The 14310-nt window shown below is 50.2% G+C and overlaps 1 protein-coding gene across 1 annotated transcript in view; it reads left to right on the top strand.

Moving 5' to 3' along the window:
* Nucleotides 1–14310, top strand: part of STK3 (serine/threonine kinase 3) — a 212211-nt gene that overhangs the window by 164686 nt on the left and 33215 nt on the right. The window lies entirely within an intron of this gene.

Genomic DNA, 14310 nt, shown 5'->3' with positions numbered 1-14310 from the left:
AGGCCCTTGCAAAGAAAGGGGTCAGCCAAGGCGGACACCGGGCGGGACAATGACTGCTGTTGCCAAAGATGTTTTTAGTGAGGGCTGGAGGGATAGCAGGGAAGGGACTTGCCTGCCACGCAGCTGACCTGGACTCTGTCACTGGCTTCCCCCGTGGTCTCCCATGGACCCCCAGGACTGATTCCTGAGTGCAGAGCCAGGAGTAACCCCTGAGCATCAGCAGCTGTGGCCTAAAAAGGCGTGGGGGGGGGGGGGGGAGATGTGTTTAGTGATGCAAATATGAGATACTTCTGACCATCAGTTTCCCAGAGTGTGACGGTATCGTTGATGACGTAGACTTTGAGAGATTTGCCTCAACTGTTTTGTGTTGGGGGGGTTGTTTGCGGTGGTGGCGGGGGGAATCCAGGGGGGACCAAAGTTGGTAATAGCCAGGGGTTACTCCTGCCTCTGCACCCAGGAATTACTCCTGAATGTACACAGGGGACTATATGGGATGCCAGGGATCAAACCCAGGTTGACCGTGTACAAGGCAAGTGCCCTACCCTCTGTACTGTCCCTCTGGCCCCCAGATTTGTCTCAACTTTGAAAGGTTGCTGATTCAGTCTCTGCTGAAGTGCTGCTTCCACCAGCTGTGTCAGAAGGAAGCCTTGATTCTGTACCCCGTGAACTTAAGTGAACTCTGCTCTGTCCCCTCTCTGTTCTGCTTCCTCTTCATTTCTTCCGTTTTTGCCCCTTGTAATTTCTTCCTTTCCATAAAATCCTTTTAAACCTATTTTTGAGTGTGCACCCTACTCAGCTGTTTTCAGGGGTTCCTCCTGGCTCTGCTCAGAATGACTCCTGCCGGTCCATATGGGCTGCGGGAGGTCGAACCCGGCTCTGCCTCTTGCCAGGCAAGAGCCTGACCCGCTGTACCGTCACGCCAGCCCACTTATTTTAAGGACTGTCTACAATCAGATCAGCATTCTCAAGCAACTAACTTCTTAACTTCAGAGAGTAATCTCTCAAAATGAGATCTTTTGTGGAGTGACTGTTTTAGCGTGTTAAGCAATGTTTACATATTTTCCACATAAAATAACTAGTCATCTATAGCTGTATATATTATACCTATTTATAAGTAAATAGAATTTTAGGCTTAATATATAGATGTATCTTTAACAATTTTTAAATAATATAAGCCACTTTGCTTAGTTACCATTTATATATATATATGTGCTTTGGGAATACAAATATTTCTACTGTTAAGTACTTCCCCTCAAATATAATTATTTGGCCTTTTTAATAATCAGTTAACAATTTTTTTCAGTATCCTGAATAGATTTAGTGCTAATTTGCTACCAAATATTAGCAATGGTAAGGATTAGTCTGGAAACATTCGCAATACGTTCTTATATATTTCGATTTTGAAGTTCGGAGTCATGAATTAGAAAAATGGCACGGCATCTTTGTTCCTTTGGTTCTAGTAGGATTTCACTTTAAGCTATCTGCTTTTTGGAAGTCGTGAATTATTTAGAATACCGACATTTAAGCTTTTAATCATTCATGAACGTGATGAATAATGGAGACTATTTTGCATTGAAGAACTCTGCCTTGTCTCAGTTGGAATAAATCTCCATTGCCCCTGGGGGTCAGGTTGAAATGAGTTACAAAGTAATGAATAAATGATCATAGTTAAGAAGCGGGGAATGAAATAATGGAGTTCTATTTCAGTTAGCCTCTGCTGCTCCTGTTCCGATGGAATGGCTTCAAGTCAGGCTCTTGGCTTTGCTTTTGCGACTTTGTACATAGCGGTTTGATGAGCGTCAGTTAAGAGGCTCTTCCCAGGACTTCACCTGGGGCTTCTTCAGGGATGCTGACCATCATGCAGCTGGGCCTGAGCCAGACTTCATCTCTAAAACAACTTCACTCGGGTCTCCAGCTCGCCCATAGACAAGCTTCACGCTGATGTGGCCTTACCAGTGTCTCCTTGCTCGGCCTCCGAAAAATTGTGCCTAGAATCCACCCAGTGCCCGTGGACAGTGGCATTAAAAAATAGCCAACAGCGGGGAGTTATCTTAACCCGGGAGAGAAAAGGCGGCTTTGACGCTGAAAACCACAGAACACCTTGGTCAGGGTGGGGTGACTTCGTAGCGTTCAGGTTTCAGCGCTGGCCTCCTCACTTGACACGGTCATTGTTGAGTGCTGTCTCTGTCCGAGTCCCACTGGCCTTCCTTGGGGACATCACTGGTTTATCTGGACCTTCCAGAGGCTATGACGGTTCAGGTGCCTCTGGACTTCCACGGTGCACGTGATGAAAACCATCCTGAAAGGGGGCGTCAACGTGGGCCATCTCAGACTTTTACAAGGCCGCCGTCCACAGGCCTGGCAGATGTGTAGGCCAAAGGAGTGGATAGAGAGTTCAGAAATAAAGTGTCACACATACAGTCCAATGGCCTTTGATGCAGCTGCCCAGAGCAGGCAGTGGGGAACTAGCAGGCATCTGGTTAGCAAACGATGCTGAGAAAACTGGAGAGCCACACGCAAAAGGATGGAATTGGGCTGTGCAGTTTCACCATATATAAAATTATCTGAAAGTGAATGTCTTAAAATCTAAACACAAGAACTACAGATGGTCAGTTTCCTGACCATGACACCAGTAGCACTGGCAACCAAGGAAAAACATACACCCGTGGGACGGTTTCAGAATTAAAAGTTTTCTGCATCGAAGGACATTTTAAGAGGCAGCCCACAGAAGGGGTGAAAACATTGGCAAACTGTGTGTCCAAAATGGAGTGAGAGCATTAAGGCTACTTGGAGAAACCCTGTAACTCAGTAATGGCAGAACACCAGCACCATTGAAAAATGGGCAATGCACGAGCAGAGGAAAAATGATCCGCACCCCTGATGACCAGGGAAATGCAAACCAAAACGATGGTGGGTCTCCAAAATAGACCAGAAACGGCCACCAGTGGTGGGACTGTTGTCCAGTTCAGTCTCTGTGAGAACAGGACAGAGACTCCTCCAGGAAGGGAGAGGAGAGCTTCCCTATGACCCAGCAGTCACCCTTCATAGCATCTCTCCCAAGGAGAAAGATGTGACTCCAGACAGACACATGCACACATGTGCTCTGTGCCCGCGCTACTGACAGTGGCCACAATCTGAGAACTGGCATCCAGGGACAGGCAAGGGGGTCAGAAAGTTGTAGTCCAGACCCTCACTGGAAAACCCCTCGACTGCCAGACCGAAGGGGACCTGACACTTGGCTACAGCCCAGATAGAACTGGCATGGGCTAGGGGTCCTGGTAAACCAATGAGGGTCCGTCCCCAAATGCTCTCACTCCATGCATGTCCTGAAAGAACCAGAGCAGAGGAATGATGGGGTCTGGTGAGAACAGCCACTGGACTTGGCCTTCAGGACTGAGGTCACGAAGTGGTGGAGGAAGTGGGGGAGGGTGAGAAGGGACTACAGGACCGTGGTAAAGGGCTTTTTCCACCCTGATGGTGGAGAGGGGGAGCAGTTTCCCACACCCAAAGCGTAAGTGTCAACGCTGTTGAGTTGACGTTGCCACATCTACAATTGAAAAAACAATCGCAGTGAAAATAAGCTTGGAAAACGAGTCAAATGGGTGAATGATTCCAGTAGGTATTTCTCCAAGAGATGACATACAGAGAGCTGCTCTCTGAATGGAAAGGTGCTCGGTGTCCCAGTCTAGACGGAGAGGCAAATTTCTGTTGCAGTGAGATTTCACGGCATGCCCACGACAGAGCCGTGTATGAACGGTGGCGGGGGGGCAGGAGGAAGTCGGAGCCCGAGAGCTGCACGCGAGCACACAGCACAGTGCTCAGGGGACCAGATGTGGTGAAAATGATGGGTTTCAGCTTACGTGTCTTACCATTTTGCCAGAATAAAACGCAGGGAGCTATGGAAAGTGTGTGGCGTTCCTCAGAGAAACAAAACCTGGAACTCCCATGGGACCCGCTTCTTGGTGTGTCCCCCGAAGAAGCAAGTGCAGGAGCTCAAGCAAGTGCATGACCAGCGTGACCCACAGTCGCCAACCATGGACACAGCCCAAGCACTCACCGTGGATCAGCAGACACACCGAAGGTGGCGAGTGTGACCCACAGAACACCATGATCTCAGAAGGAGGGAGGCTCGGACGGGCACGTGCCGTGGCATGGGTGATGCTGGAGCACAGGATGCAAAGTGAACTTGTCACAGAAGAACACACAAGAGAAGCGTGACCCCACTCATACGAGGCACTCGGTCATCCACAGAGACGGGGAGGAGAGCATGGCTTCCTCCAGTGGGGCCAGGGGAGAGGGAGCGACACGGACCAGTTGTTTGATGGGCAAAGAATTTCAGTTCTGCATGATGAAGGATGTTATGGGGGGCCCGAGGGATGGGACCAGGGTTAAGGAGCTCTCTATGGGGATCCGAGGGGTAGTGCCGGGGGCAAGGGGTGTGCCTTCATGTGACCAATCCCATATTGATTCTTAGCACAACGTGTGGTTCCTGAGCACTGCCGATAGTGTCCCAAAACAAAACAAAATGTTCTGGGTAGGGGCAGTGTAATGAAGTGAATCTACTCTCACGCCAGTAAGCCGTATGCTTTAAGAGGTAAGGTCATCTCAATTTTTTAATAATAACTTTATAATTGTATTATTTTATAATAATAGTTTTATTAGATTGTTTGACTTTTTTTTTTTGATTGTTTGACTTTTGAGGCCTCACCGGGCAGTGTTTGGGGCTGACTCCTGGCTCTGTGCTCAGGGCTTATTCCTAGCCCTGTGATGGGGTCACTCCCAGCGGTGCCCAGGGGACCACACATGGTAAAAGTGAGAAGCTTCATCTTGACGTCTGTGTTGCCGTAGTAAAAAGAAATAACGAGGATGCAGGGTAAGAATTCTCATAATGGCACAAATGCCACTTGTCGATACACGTCACATGATCAGTCCAGAATCCGGGGATAATGGGGATTGGGGCCGGAGGCATGGTAGAGCAGGCAGGGTGTTTGCTTTACACAAACCTGGGTTCCATCTCAGGTACCGCACGTGTCCCCCGAGCCCTGCCAGGAGTGATCCCCGAGCAAGAATAGAGGTAGGAGTAAATCCTGGGCATCGCCAGGTGTCGCCTCCACCCCTCCCCCCAAGAAAGTCAGGGAATATGGGGATAGATTTCACTTCACTGAGAGGAGAACAATCAAGTTGTTTGGCAAGGGCAATTTTGCAATCTAGCAAACAATCTACTAGAAATTGCCATGATGAAATTTAATAGAAATTAGACTATTGAATTAAGGATATGTAGAGGTAATTAAAAGTGTTTTAAGTCAAATGTTTCAAAAATTTCACTTCTCAAATATTTAACACATATGTATACACACACACACACACACACACACACACACACGCACACCTTTGACATGAAGCATTCTAGTTCTGTGAATCAGAGAATGACATTTTCCAGTGATGAGGTACTATAAATAAATCTCTCAGCCTAACCTAGATTTTGGGCTCTTTTTGCTTGGAAACTCCAAGGTTTATTATAAAACATTAAACTAATCTGATCGATGGTCTATGTTCTCTTGTGCTAGGGACTGTGTGTGTGTGTGTGTGTGTGTGTGTGTGTGTGTGTGTGTGGTGGGGGGAGGATCCCTGGGAATGGATGGGAAGATGGGGAGAAGACGAGGCTCCTGGGAGGGGCAGGGCGCCTGCTCGAGGCTGCGGGGGTCACCAGGACTTGGGGTGTGGGAGGAAAGCAGGACAAAGAAGTGTGAAGGGCTTGGCCGAGCTCTCTGCTTCCCAGGCGAAGCCGGGAAGCCGGGACGGATTTGCGCTTAAGCCGGCAGCTGGGAATGATAAGGAAAATCTGGTCTCCTGCATTCCATCATCCGTTAGATATCGACTGTTTAAAAAAAAGAAAAAGAAAGAAAGAAAAGAAAGAAAGAAAGAAGGAAGGAAAGAAAGAGAAAGAAAGAAAGAAAGAAAGAAAGAAAGAAAGAAAGAAAGAGTGATCCACCCAAGTATAATTTATCTTCCCGCTTTACAATGTATCTCAAGGCCGCCTTCCAAAAGAGAGGACCGAGTTTTATGGGACACTCATATCTGTTGAATAGGAAAAGTGGCTGGCTCGCACCAGCCTTCAAGTTGTGCCGACCGTATTCCCAAGGACGTCAAACTTTGGCCCTCCAGCTTTGCAGAGAAAAGGTCTGAAGAGAAGAAGCAAAAGGAAGAGCCTCTATTGTCTTCGGTGTTATCCGGAGGGATGCTCAGTCTGGGAGACACCTGCCGGGCAGATGTGCCAGGGCCTGCCAAGCTGGGCCCCGGAGACGCACCACCTTTCCTCCAAGCAATTTTCAGGATTTCCATGTATATTTCATAGTGTAATGAAGTGATTGGAGAATTCATTTATGATGTTCGCCAATTCTGGGGTGGTATAAAGATGGGCTATATTTCAGCTCAATGAAGCCATTATTTTGACTCTCCTTGAAAGTTTTGTTTAGGGCGTGCCTGTGAGGATTCCTGAAGCAAACGTAAGAGGCCAATCTGTTTATTATAGCACTAGGCTAATGTTTCAGGGCTTTTACAAATTATTTTCAAACAGCCGTCGCATCCAGATTGTTTAGTGTTAAATAAAGAGCGTGTAGATCATGTTTTTGTCGAAATTACAGTATCATCTTTAAATAGCTGTATTTTGGGTAACGTAAAGATTTTGGAACAAGAACAGAAACTTTAAGAGCCATCTGTTAGCACACGCTATTGGTTCCAAATTTTAAATAAAGGAAGAAATTGGATTGATAATCATTACTAGTATGAGAGGATGTAGGTAAAGCAGCCAGTTGGGGGCTGGTTTGTGACTCACACGCAGCCATGGAGGGACATTCCTTGACAGGAATCCTTAAATATTTGCTCATGCAAGACAGTGCTTTGAGCTCAGGGACCGAGGCACCCTCCAGGGCAGCCAGGGAGAAACTCTCCCTGCAGATTGGGCATCGGGAACAGGTGTCTGTTCTTCCAAGTGTGAATTCACTGCCGGCTTTCCCAGTATGGACAGTCCTACCACTGATTTCTGGATTGATGTGACCAGGAAGAAGGAAAGAAGGAAGGAAGGGAGGGAGGAAGGGAGGGAGGAAGGAAGGAAGGGAGGGAGGGAGGGAGGAAGGAAGGAAGGAAGGAAGGAAGGAAGGAAGGAAGGAAGGAGAGCACAGAGCCAGGAGAAGGAAGGAAGGAAGGAAGGAAGGAAGGAAGGAAGGAAGGAAGGAAGGAAGGAAGGAAGGAAGGAAGGAGAGCACAGAGCCAGGAGAAGGAAGGAAGGAAGGAAGGAAGGAAGGAAGGAAGGAAGGAAGGAAGGAAGGAAGGAAGGAGAGCACAGAGCCAGGAGAAGGAAGGAAGGAAGGAAGGAAGGAAGGAAGGAAGGAAGGCCGTCTCTGATGCAAAACAGAGACCCATGAACCCTGAGACCACACCATCCCAGCTGTAGGGAATATGCCCTTCCATTGGTATTTTCGATGCCAGGCTTGGCTGGGGCAGAGAGTTTCTTCCTCAGGCCCATCTGCCATCTCCAAGGGCAGCCAGCAGGTGTGAGGAGGAGGAAGCCTGAGCCAGAGGTTGCCTCAGAGCCAGCCCCCTGGGCGCCCAGGCTTCCCTGCGGAGAGACTGGAACTGGACACCAGTGCTAGCCACTCTGCCCCTTCTCGCTGCCGTGGAGGATGCAGTAGTCTGCGCTGCAGAAATGCACGTCCCAGTCGGGCTCTTGGTCCCCGGGCTCGTGTGTGCCTCAAAGAACCTCTTGTTCTCGGCAGCTCTGGCTCCGTGGACAGAGGAAACCACGGCAGTCCTGTGGAGTACTTAAGCATATTGCCATCGATTAGCTTTGCATTAATTAGATGATCATGGGCAAGTGTTTCCAGATGTTTGCCGGAGTATCTGCAGAGTTGGGAAAGATGAGGGCAGACACAGGGACCCTTGGGTGGGCTTCTCTTAGGGAACAGGAGAAATAAACCCAGACAGACAGACAGTTGGCGGGCAGTGTTGGTGGCGGGGCCCCGTGTAGAGTCCGTGCTCCTCGGGCTAGGCGGCCTGCGCCCCAACTGTGTGTGTGGCACCTTGTCCCTCCCGCTCCCCGTCCCCCCGTCACACAGCCAACAGGAAATTAAAATGAATGAGGAGCCCGCGCGCCGGGACACTCAGAACACTTGCTGCGCCGCGTCCGCTGCCAGCTCACGAGGTCTGGGCTGGCACCGCCCCAGCAGATAGGGTGGCCTGGGCGGCCAGATCCTGAGACTGTCTAGGTCCGCGGGGCGTTTGGGTTAGATTTAGGCCGTCTGTCTGCCGAGGCACTGGGAGGCCTTTTGTTCTGCGAGTGGCCGTCTTCAAAGGTATGTGTCTGGACATAAAGCCAGCAAGGCGTTTTAGTGCCTTCCCAGGACCCTCCCCTGCCCTTGACCTGAGGCTGGAAGGAAGACAACGAAAAGTGGGGCTGTCTCTGGCCTCCATAGCGGTTCCCCCTCACGCACACTCACGCACACTCACGCACACTCACGCACACCACATCCACAGGGCCCCTGGGGCAGAAAGAGCGTTTGTTTCTCTTTCTGTGCGAGATGCGTGCCACGAGAGGCTCCCGTGAGGTCGGGAGTGTTTGTGGCCAGTCAGCTGCCGTGAGCTCGCTCTGTCATGATTTCCTTCACAATGGACGCAAGTCCTCTCAGCCAAGGCCAGAGGGCACTAGGCCCTGGGTGCTTGGTCTTGTGACCGGCGTGGAATTTATCAGCTCGTGGAAAAAATCACACGGCTAAAAGAATAATGCCCTCCAGAAAGAGTTCTTTCGAGTGAAAACTTCCCGCTGAGCCACTGGTGCTTTGAAAAGTGTCCCTTACCTAGGAGGCCGCCTTGCCTCGTGGGCCGCTCAACACCGGGAACTGCGGGGTCCCATGGCCTGAGCGTCTGTGCCACCACTGGTGCCACCTGGGCTGGAGCTGGGGACCCTGCAGACTTTCTGCTCAGGTCCTTGCTTTGGAGCGTCTGGTCAGTAATCAGTGGTGACCGCGGGGGATCACACCCGAAGGCCGCTAGCAGCGGGTAGGGGCAGAGAGTGAATAGTGTCACCTGCCACCTCTTGACTGAAGACCCAGGATGCCCGAGTGTCGGCACGGGAATTGGGAAGCCATTAGGTTTCCAGTTCAGTGTCTGCATTGGGGGGGTCGGGGATGGGAGCAGAGAGAAGAATCTGGGGAAACAACTCTTAATTTTTGTTCCTTTGTTTTTGTTGGGGCCTTTGGGGCCATGACCAGCGGTGCTCAGGGCTTACTCCTGGCGGGGCCCAAGGTTCCCTATGGGGTGTTGGGGATGGAACCTGGTCTCCACTCATTGGCATCAGTTCTGTAGGGAAGGCACCTCAAATTTCGAGAATTAGACAGTGGCACTGATGTTTGAGGATGAGGAGGAGGAGGAAGGACGTGCTTCCGGGGCAGTGGAGGACGAGCTCATGCATTCTGCCCCAATGCCTGAGGTTTGTGACAGCCAGTGGGTGTTCAGTTCCGTGGGTCATTGACTGCATGGAATGAAGCTAATGGTCGGCGGGGATTGCTTGGTCAGGTTAGAGCGAGGTGACTACCAAAAGTGGCTTTGCTGAGTGGGAGGCACTGGCTCTCTCTGGCTCTGGGTACGAGTTGAACACAGCTTGAGTAGGCAAGTGACAGTTGTTACTTGAAACTTGGTAACTTCTTTCATTAAAGAAAAAAAAAAGTTTTGATTTTTGGTTTCTGCACCACACTGGCAGTGCTCGGGGCTTGAACCTGGCTTCGGGGAACCAGATGCAGTGCCAGGGATCGAATCCTGGCTGGCAGCGTGCCAGCAAACATTCCACCCACTGTATCATCTCTGCAGTCCTAGCATTTTCCTTTTTTAAGAAATTGGGGAGAAGATGAGTCTGCGGAATGTGTGGGTCTTATCTTCTCAGCTCTGTGTGGAACCGTCCGCTGGCAGGACTCATCCTGGTGTTGTTAAGATGTAAGCACTTTTAGAGCAGTTCCGAACTCACCATAGCCCCAAAGGGCCTTCTAGAAGTCCAGTCACCATCAGCCACCCCCTTGCCGCTCTCATGTCTCTGTCCCTTCACTTGGGGACTAGTGGGTAAGCTGGACAGATGCTAGTACTTTCTGCGTCACTCTTGGTTGGTGAAAGTGTGTCTCGTTTCACATCTCTGACTCTCCTTTGCTTTAAATCCGCACGTCTTGGTTGGGGGTCCCAGAGCTTCCGAGCAAGTCTCTCGCTTGCCGACATGGGGGACGCGTGACAGGGGGTTGGCACGCATGTCTGAGTCTGCGTATGGGAAGGGGACCACGCTTCGTCATGCAGTGCTGGCTGACCCCTCCTTCCGCACGGGCAGCCCCTCACCTTTTGGGGGCCAGCCCAGGGCCCACGGGGAGGCGCCCAGCAGCCCAGCCCGAGCTCTGGTCGCCCTCACGGACGCCAGGAGGCCAGCGCCTTGTCTCAGGCACAGGGACGAGGCAGGAGAAGGTGAGCGGCGCTTCTCCTTCGCAAGTACTGCTGTGTGGCCCCACCAGGTCAGCCGTCCCGACTGGCCCGTCCAGCCTCCCCGCCTCAGAGGTCCCTTCCCCTCCCCGTCTGCACTCCCCCGGCGGATGCTGGCTCCTGATGTGTACTCGCAGTGCTCTGCTCCCCCTCTTGCAGGCCCACGGCGCCTGCGGTGGACCGAAGGGATGCGCCCCAGCTTGGCCTGCAGGAGGGAGTTCTTCGACATCCCACCCTCCCCCACCACTTGCATCTGCTTCCTGGTGACCAGGTGGAGACCTAGGTCATCGTCTGCGGCCTCTGATCCAGCAGGCCCAGGGCCTCATGTGATGCCCAGCAGGGGTGGCTGCAGGCTGGCCACACCCAGGTGCTTATGCCCTCTCCGGTGTCTGAATACCCTCACTGGCACCCACACAACCTCGCTGGTGCCCACACACTCTGGCTGGTGCCCACAGACCCCCGCTAGTGCCCACGGACCCCCCCCCCCCGCTGGTGCCCGCACACTCTCACTGGTGCCCGCACAACCTCACTACCCCCTCCTGGATCTGCGTCTGTTCCCCAACGCAGATCTCACGCGGGTCTCCAGCACAAACCCGCACTCAGCTTCTTCCAGAACACACATGGCACTTGGTGTCTCCTGCTCTCTGCGAAGCTTCCTCCGTTCCTTCCCACATCACTGATCCCCCAGACATTCTCTGTGTCCTTTCCATGCTCTGAGCACTTTGCCACCTCGGTTTGAATAAAGTGCCACCCCGATTCACAGCTTCTCTGCCGTTTCACCCACAGACGCACTGACTGAGTACCACAGCCTGTCAATGCCTCAGAAATGGGCTGGAGCTTCAGAACAGTGGAGAGGGGTGCTTGCCTTGCAGGCGGCTTACCTGGGTTCGATCCCCAGAATCCCATTTGGTCCCCAAGTCTGCCAGCAGTGATCCCTGAGCACAGAGCCAGGAATCCCTGAGCCATCACCAGGTGTGGCCCCCAAACAAGAACAAAAGGGAGGGGGCCTCAAAAACAACAGCCTAAAGGTGAAAAATTTGGGGAAACTTGAGGTCATTTTTTATCAGAATTTTTTAATGTTATTGAATCAGTATGAATTACAAGATTACAAAGATATTTATGATTGAGTTTCAGTGGATGTTGTTCCAACACCAAAATCCTCACCAGTGCTCACTGCCGTCCAACAGTGTCCTGTATCCCTCCAGCCCCCGTGCTGCCTCTGTGGCAGGCAACTGTCCCCTCCCCGACTCTCCTAGTGTGTCCTGCCCCGACTTATCCCCCCCAGCCCTGCCCCAGTGCCAAGCTTCCTACTGAAGCCCAGCTCTCCTGCTCTTCCTTTCCATTGCCAGTGGGCGTTTTTTTATTCCCCCACGGGGTTCCTTTATACCCCACCTATGAGAGAGATCCTTCTGAGTCTGTTCCTCTCAACACAGTGCTCTCCAGATCCATCCACGTTGCAACAAATTGCAACATGGATAGACGCATGTTGCATGGTCCCCGAGCACTCAGCAAATAGCTTTCTTAAGGTACATAGTATTCCATTGTGCATTTGTAGCAGTTTCTTCATCCAGTCCTCGGTTCATGAGCGTCTGGGTTGTTTCCATGGTTTGGCTGTTGCCTGGAGTGCTGCATTGAACATAGGCGCGCAGGAGTCTTTTCTGCTCTAAGTTTTATCATTTTTTTCCCTCCCGCCTGCTCCGGTGCCCTTTGCTTGGTGACTTTCCAGTTCCTCGGGCTTGCTGTTAAGTCATCCACCTGGGCCCTTTCTTCCCTCCTGACGCGTGCTTACACATCGCTAGGAGCTTTCCTCCACTTGTGTTGTGTCCCCTAAGTTCTGGGAGCTCATGTCCCATTCTCATTGATTTCAGTAGTGAGATGTTAAGTTTCTGGATGTTTGAGTCATTTCTCTGTTTCTGTTTGTGGTTAACTTCTGCTTTCAGAGCATTACGGTCTCAGAAGACAGGTGTCATGATTTCCATTCTCTGGACTTTATGGAGGTATTTTTGTGTGACCTGTGGTCTCTCATGGAAAATGTCCTGTGTGCCTGGGAGAAAAATGTGTGTTCTGCTTGAGGGGATTAAAATCCCTACGTAAAATCTCTTCTAACCCTCTTTCTTCCATTTCTTTTTTCAGGTCCAGTATTTCTTTGCTGAGTTTTGGTCTGGCTTGTCTATCAAGTGGTGATAGATTGATTGATTGTTGACATCTCCAATTCTTATTGTGTTGTTACTGATGTCTTTTTTTCAAGTCTCTTAGGAGTTCTTTTATGTATTTTGCTGGTCTCTCATTAGGTGGTTGAGAGTGTGAATTCTTCCTGATGTACATATCCCTTCATCATTAAGAAATGGCCCTCTCTGTCTCAGAACCTTTTTATTTATTTATTTATTTATTTATTTATTGCTTTTTGGGTCACACCTGGCGATGCACAGGGGTTCCTCCTGGCTCTGCACTCAGGAGTTACTCCTAGCGGTGCTCAGGGGACCATATGGGCTGCTGGGAATCGAACCCGGGTCGGCCGCGTGCAAGGCAAACGCCCAACCCGCTGTGCTATCTCTCCAGCCCCTGTCTCAGAACTTTTTAAACCTGAAAGTTGATGTTGTCTGATACCAGTATTGGTCACACCAGCATTATTCTGAGGGTCATTTCCTTGAAATTCTGTCTTCCAAAATTGGACTTTGAGTCTGTGTTTGCTCTGATTGTTCAAATGTGTTTCTTGTAAGCAGCAAAAGTTGTATTTAATTTTCTAATCTATCTTGCCACTCTGTGTCTCTTAATTTGTGCATTTAGGCATGACATTAAGATTATTGTCGTCGAGTTTTGTGCCGTCTTTCTATAGAAGTTTGGTGTGTTTCTAAGAACTTTCTTGTCTTATTTGCCCTTTTAGTTCTTGCAGAGATGATTTTGCATCTGCAAAATTCCTGAGCTATTCCTGAAATTCCTTAAATTAGGTATTGTTCTTTCAAATTTGGGTGAGAGTCTGACTGGGTCAAGTATTCTTGATGAAGTGTTCATTTCATTGAGTTTTTTAAAACTGTATTCCACCATTGTCTTCAATCCTGGGGGGCGGGTCTCATAAATCGGCTGTAAGTCTTATCAGTGTTCCTTTGTGTGCAATTTCTTGCTGCTTCACATTTTTTTTCTTTGACCCCATCATCTTTATTGTTTTCTTTGCTTTTATTTTTTTTTTTACAGTTGCAGACTTACACATTTTTGTGCTTGGGTTTCAATTATACAATGATCAAACACCCAGCCCTCCACCGGTGCCCATTTCCCACCACCACAGATCCCAGTATCCCTCCCACCCTCCCATCCCCCCATCTGTGGCAGGGCATTCCCTTTTGTTCTCTCTCTCTCTTATTGGGTGTTGTGGTTTGCAAAAGAGACATTGAGTGGCAATCATGTTCGGTCTATAGTCTACTTTCAGCATGCTTCTCCCATCCTGGGGGGATCCTCCCAACACCCTTTATTTGGTGCTCCCTTCTCTATCTGAGCTCCCTTTTCCCCTAGCATGTGTGGCTGGCCTCCAAGCCATAGAGCAAAATTCCTGGTACTAATCTCGGCCATTCTTGGGTGTTGGTCTCCTATTTTGTTACTTTATGTTCCCCAGATGGATGCAATCTTTCTATGTTGCTTTCCGTTTTTTATCTACGCCATTCATCATTCCGGTTAGACTGTGTCTCGAGTATCTTTGTTTGGCTCTCTTTTCGCTAGTACCCTTCAGTCACTCTTCAGTTCTGAGAACTGAGCAAATGGTGCCTTTGACTGTTGCTTCTTCAGCAACTGTTGCCTTCCTGCCCCTTC

The sequence above is a fragment of the Sorex fumeus genome, unplaced genomic scaffold (genome assembly GCF_029834395.1).
Source record: "Sorex fumeus unplaced genomic scaffold, SorFum_2.1 ptg000053l, whole genome shotgun sequence".
Taxonomy (NCBI): Eukaryota; Metazoa; Chordata; class Mammalia; order Eulipotyphla; family Soricidae; genus Sorex; species Sorex fumeus.
Note: the sequence above shows the minus strand (reverse complement) of the source record. Positions and strands in the feature narration are given on the sequence as shown.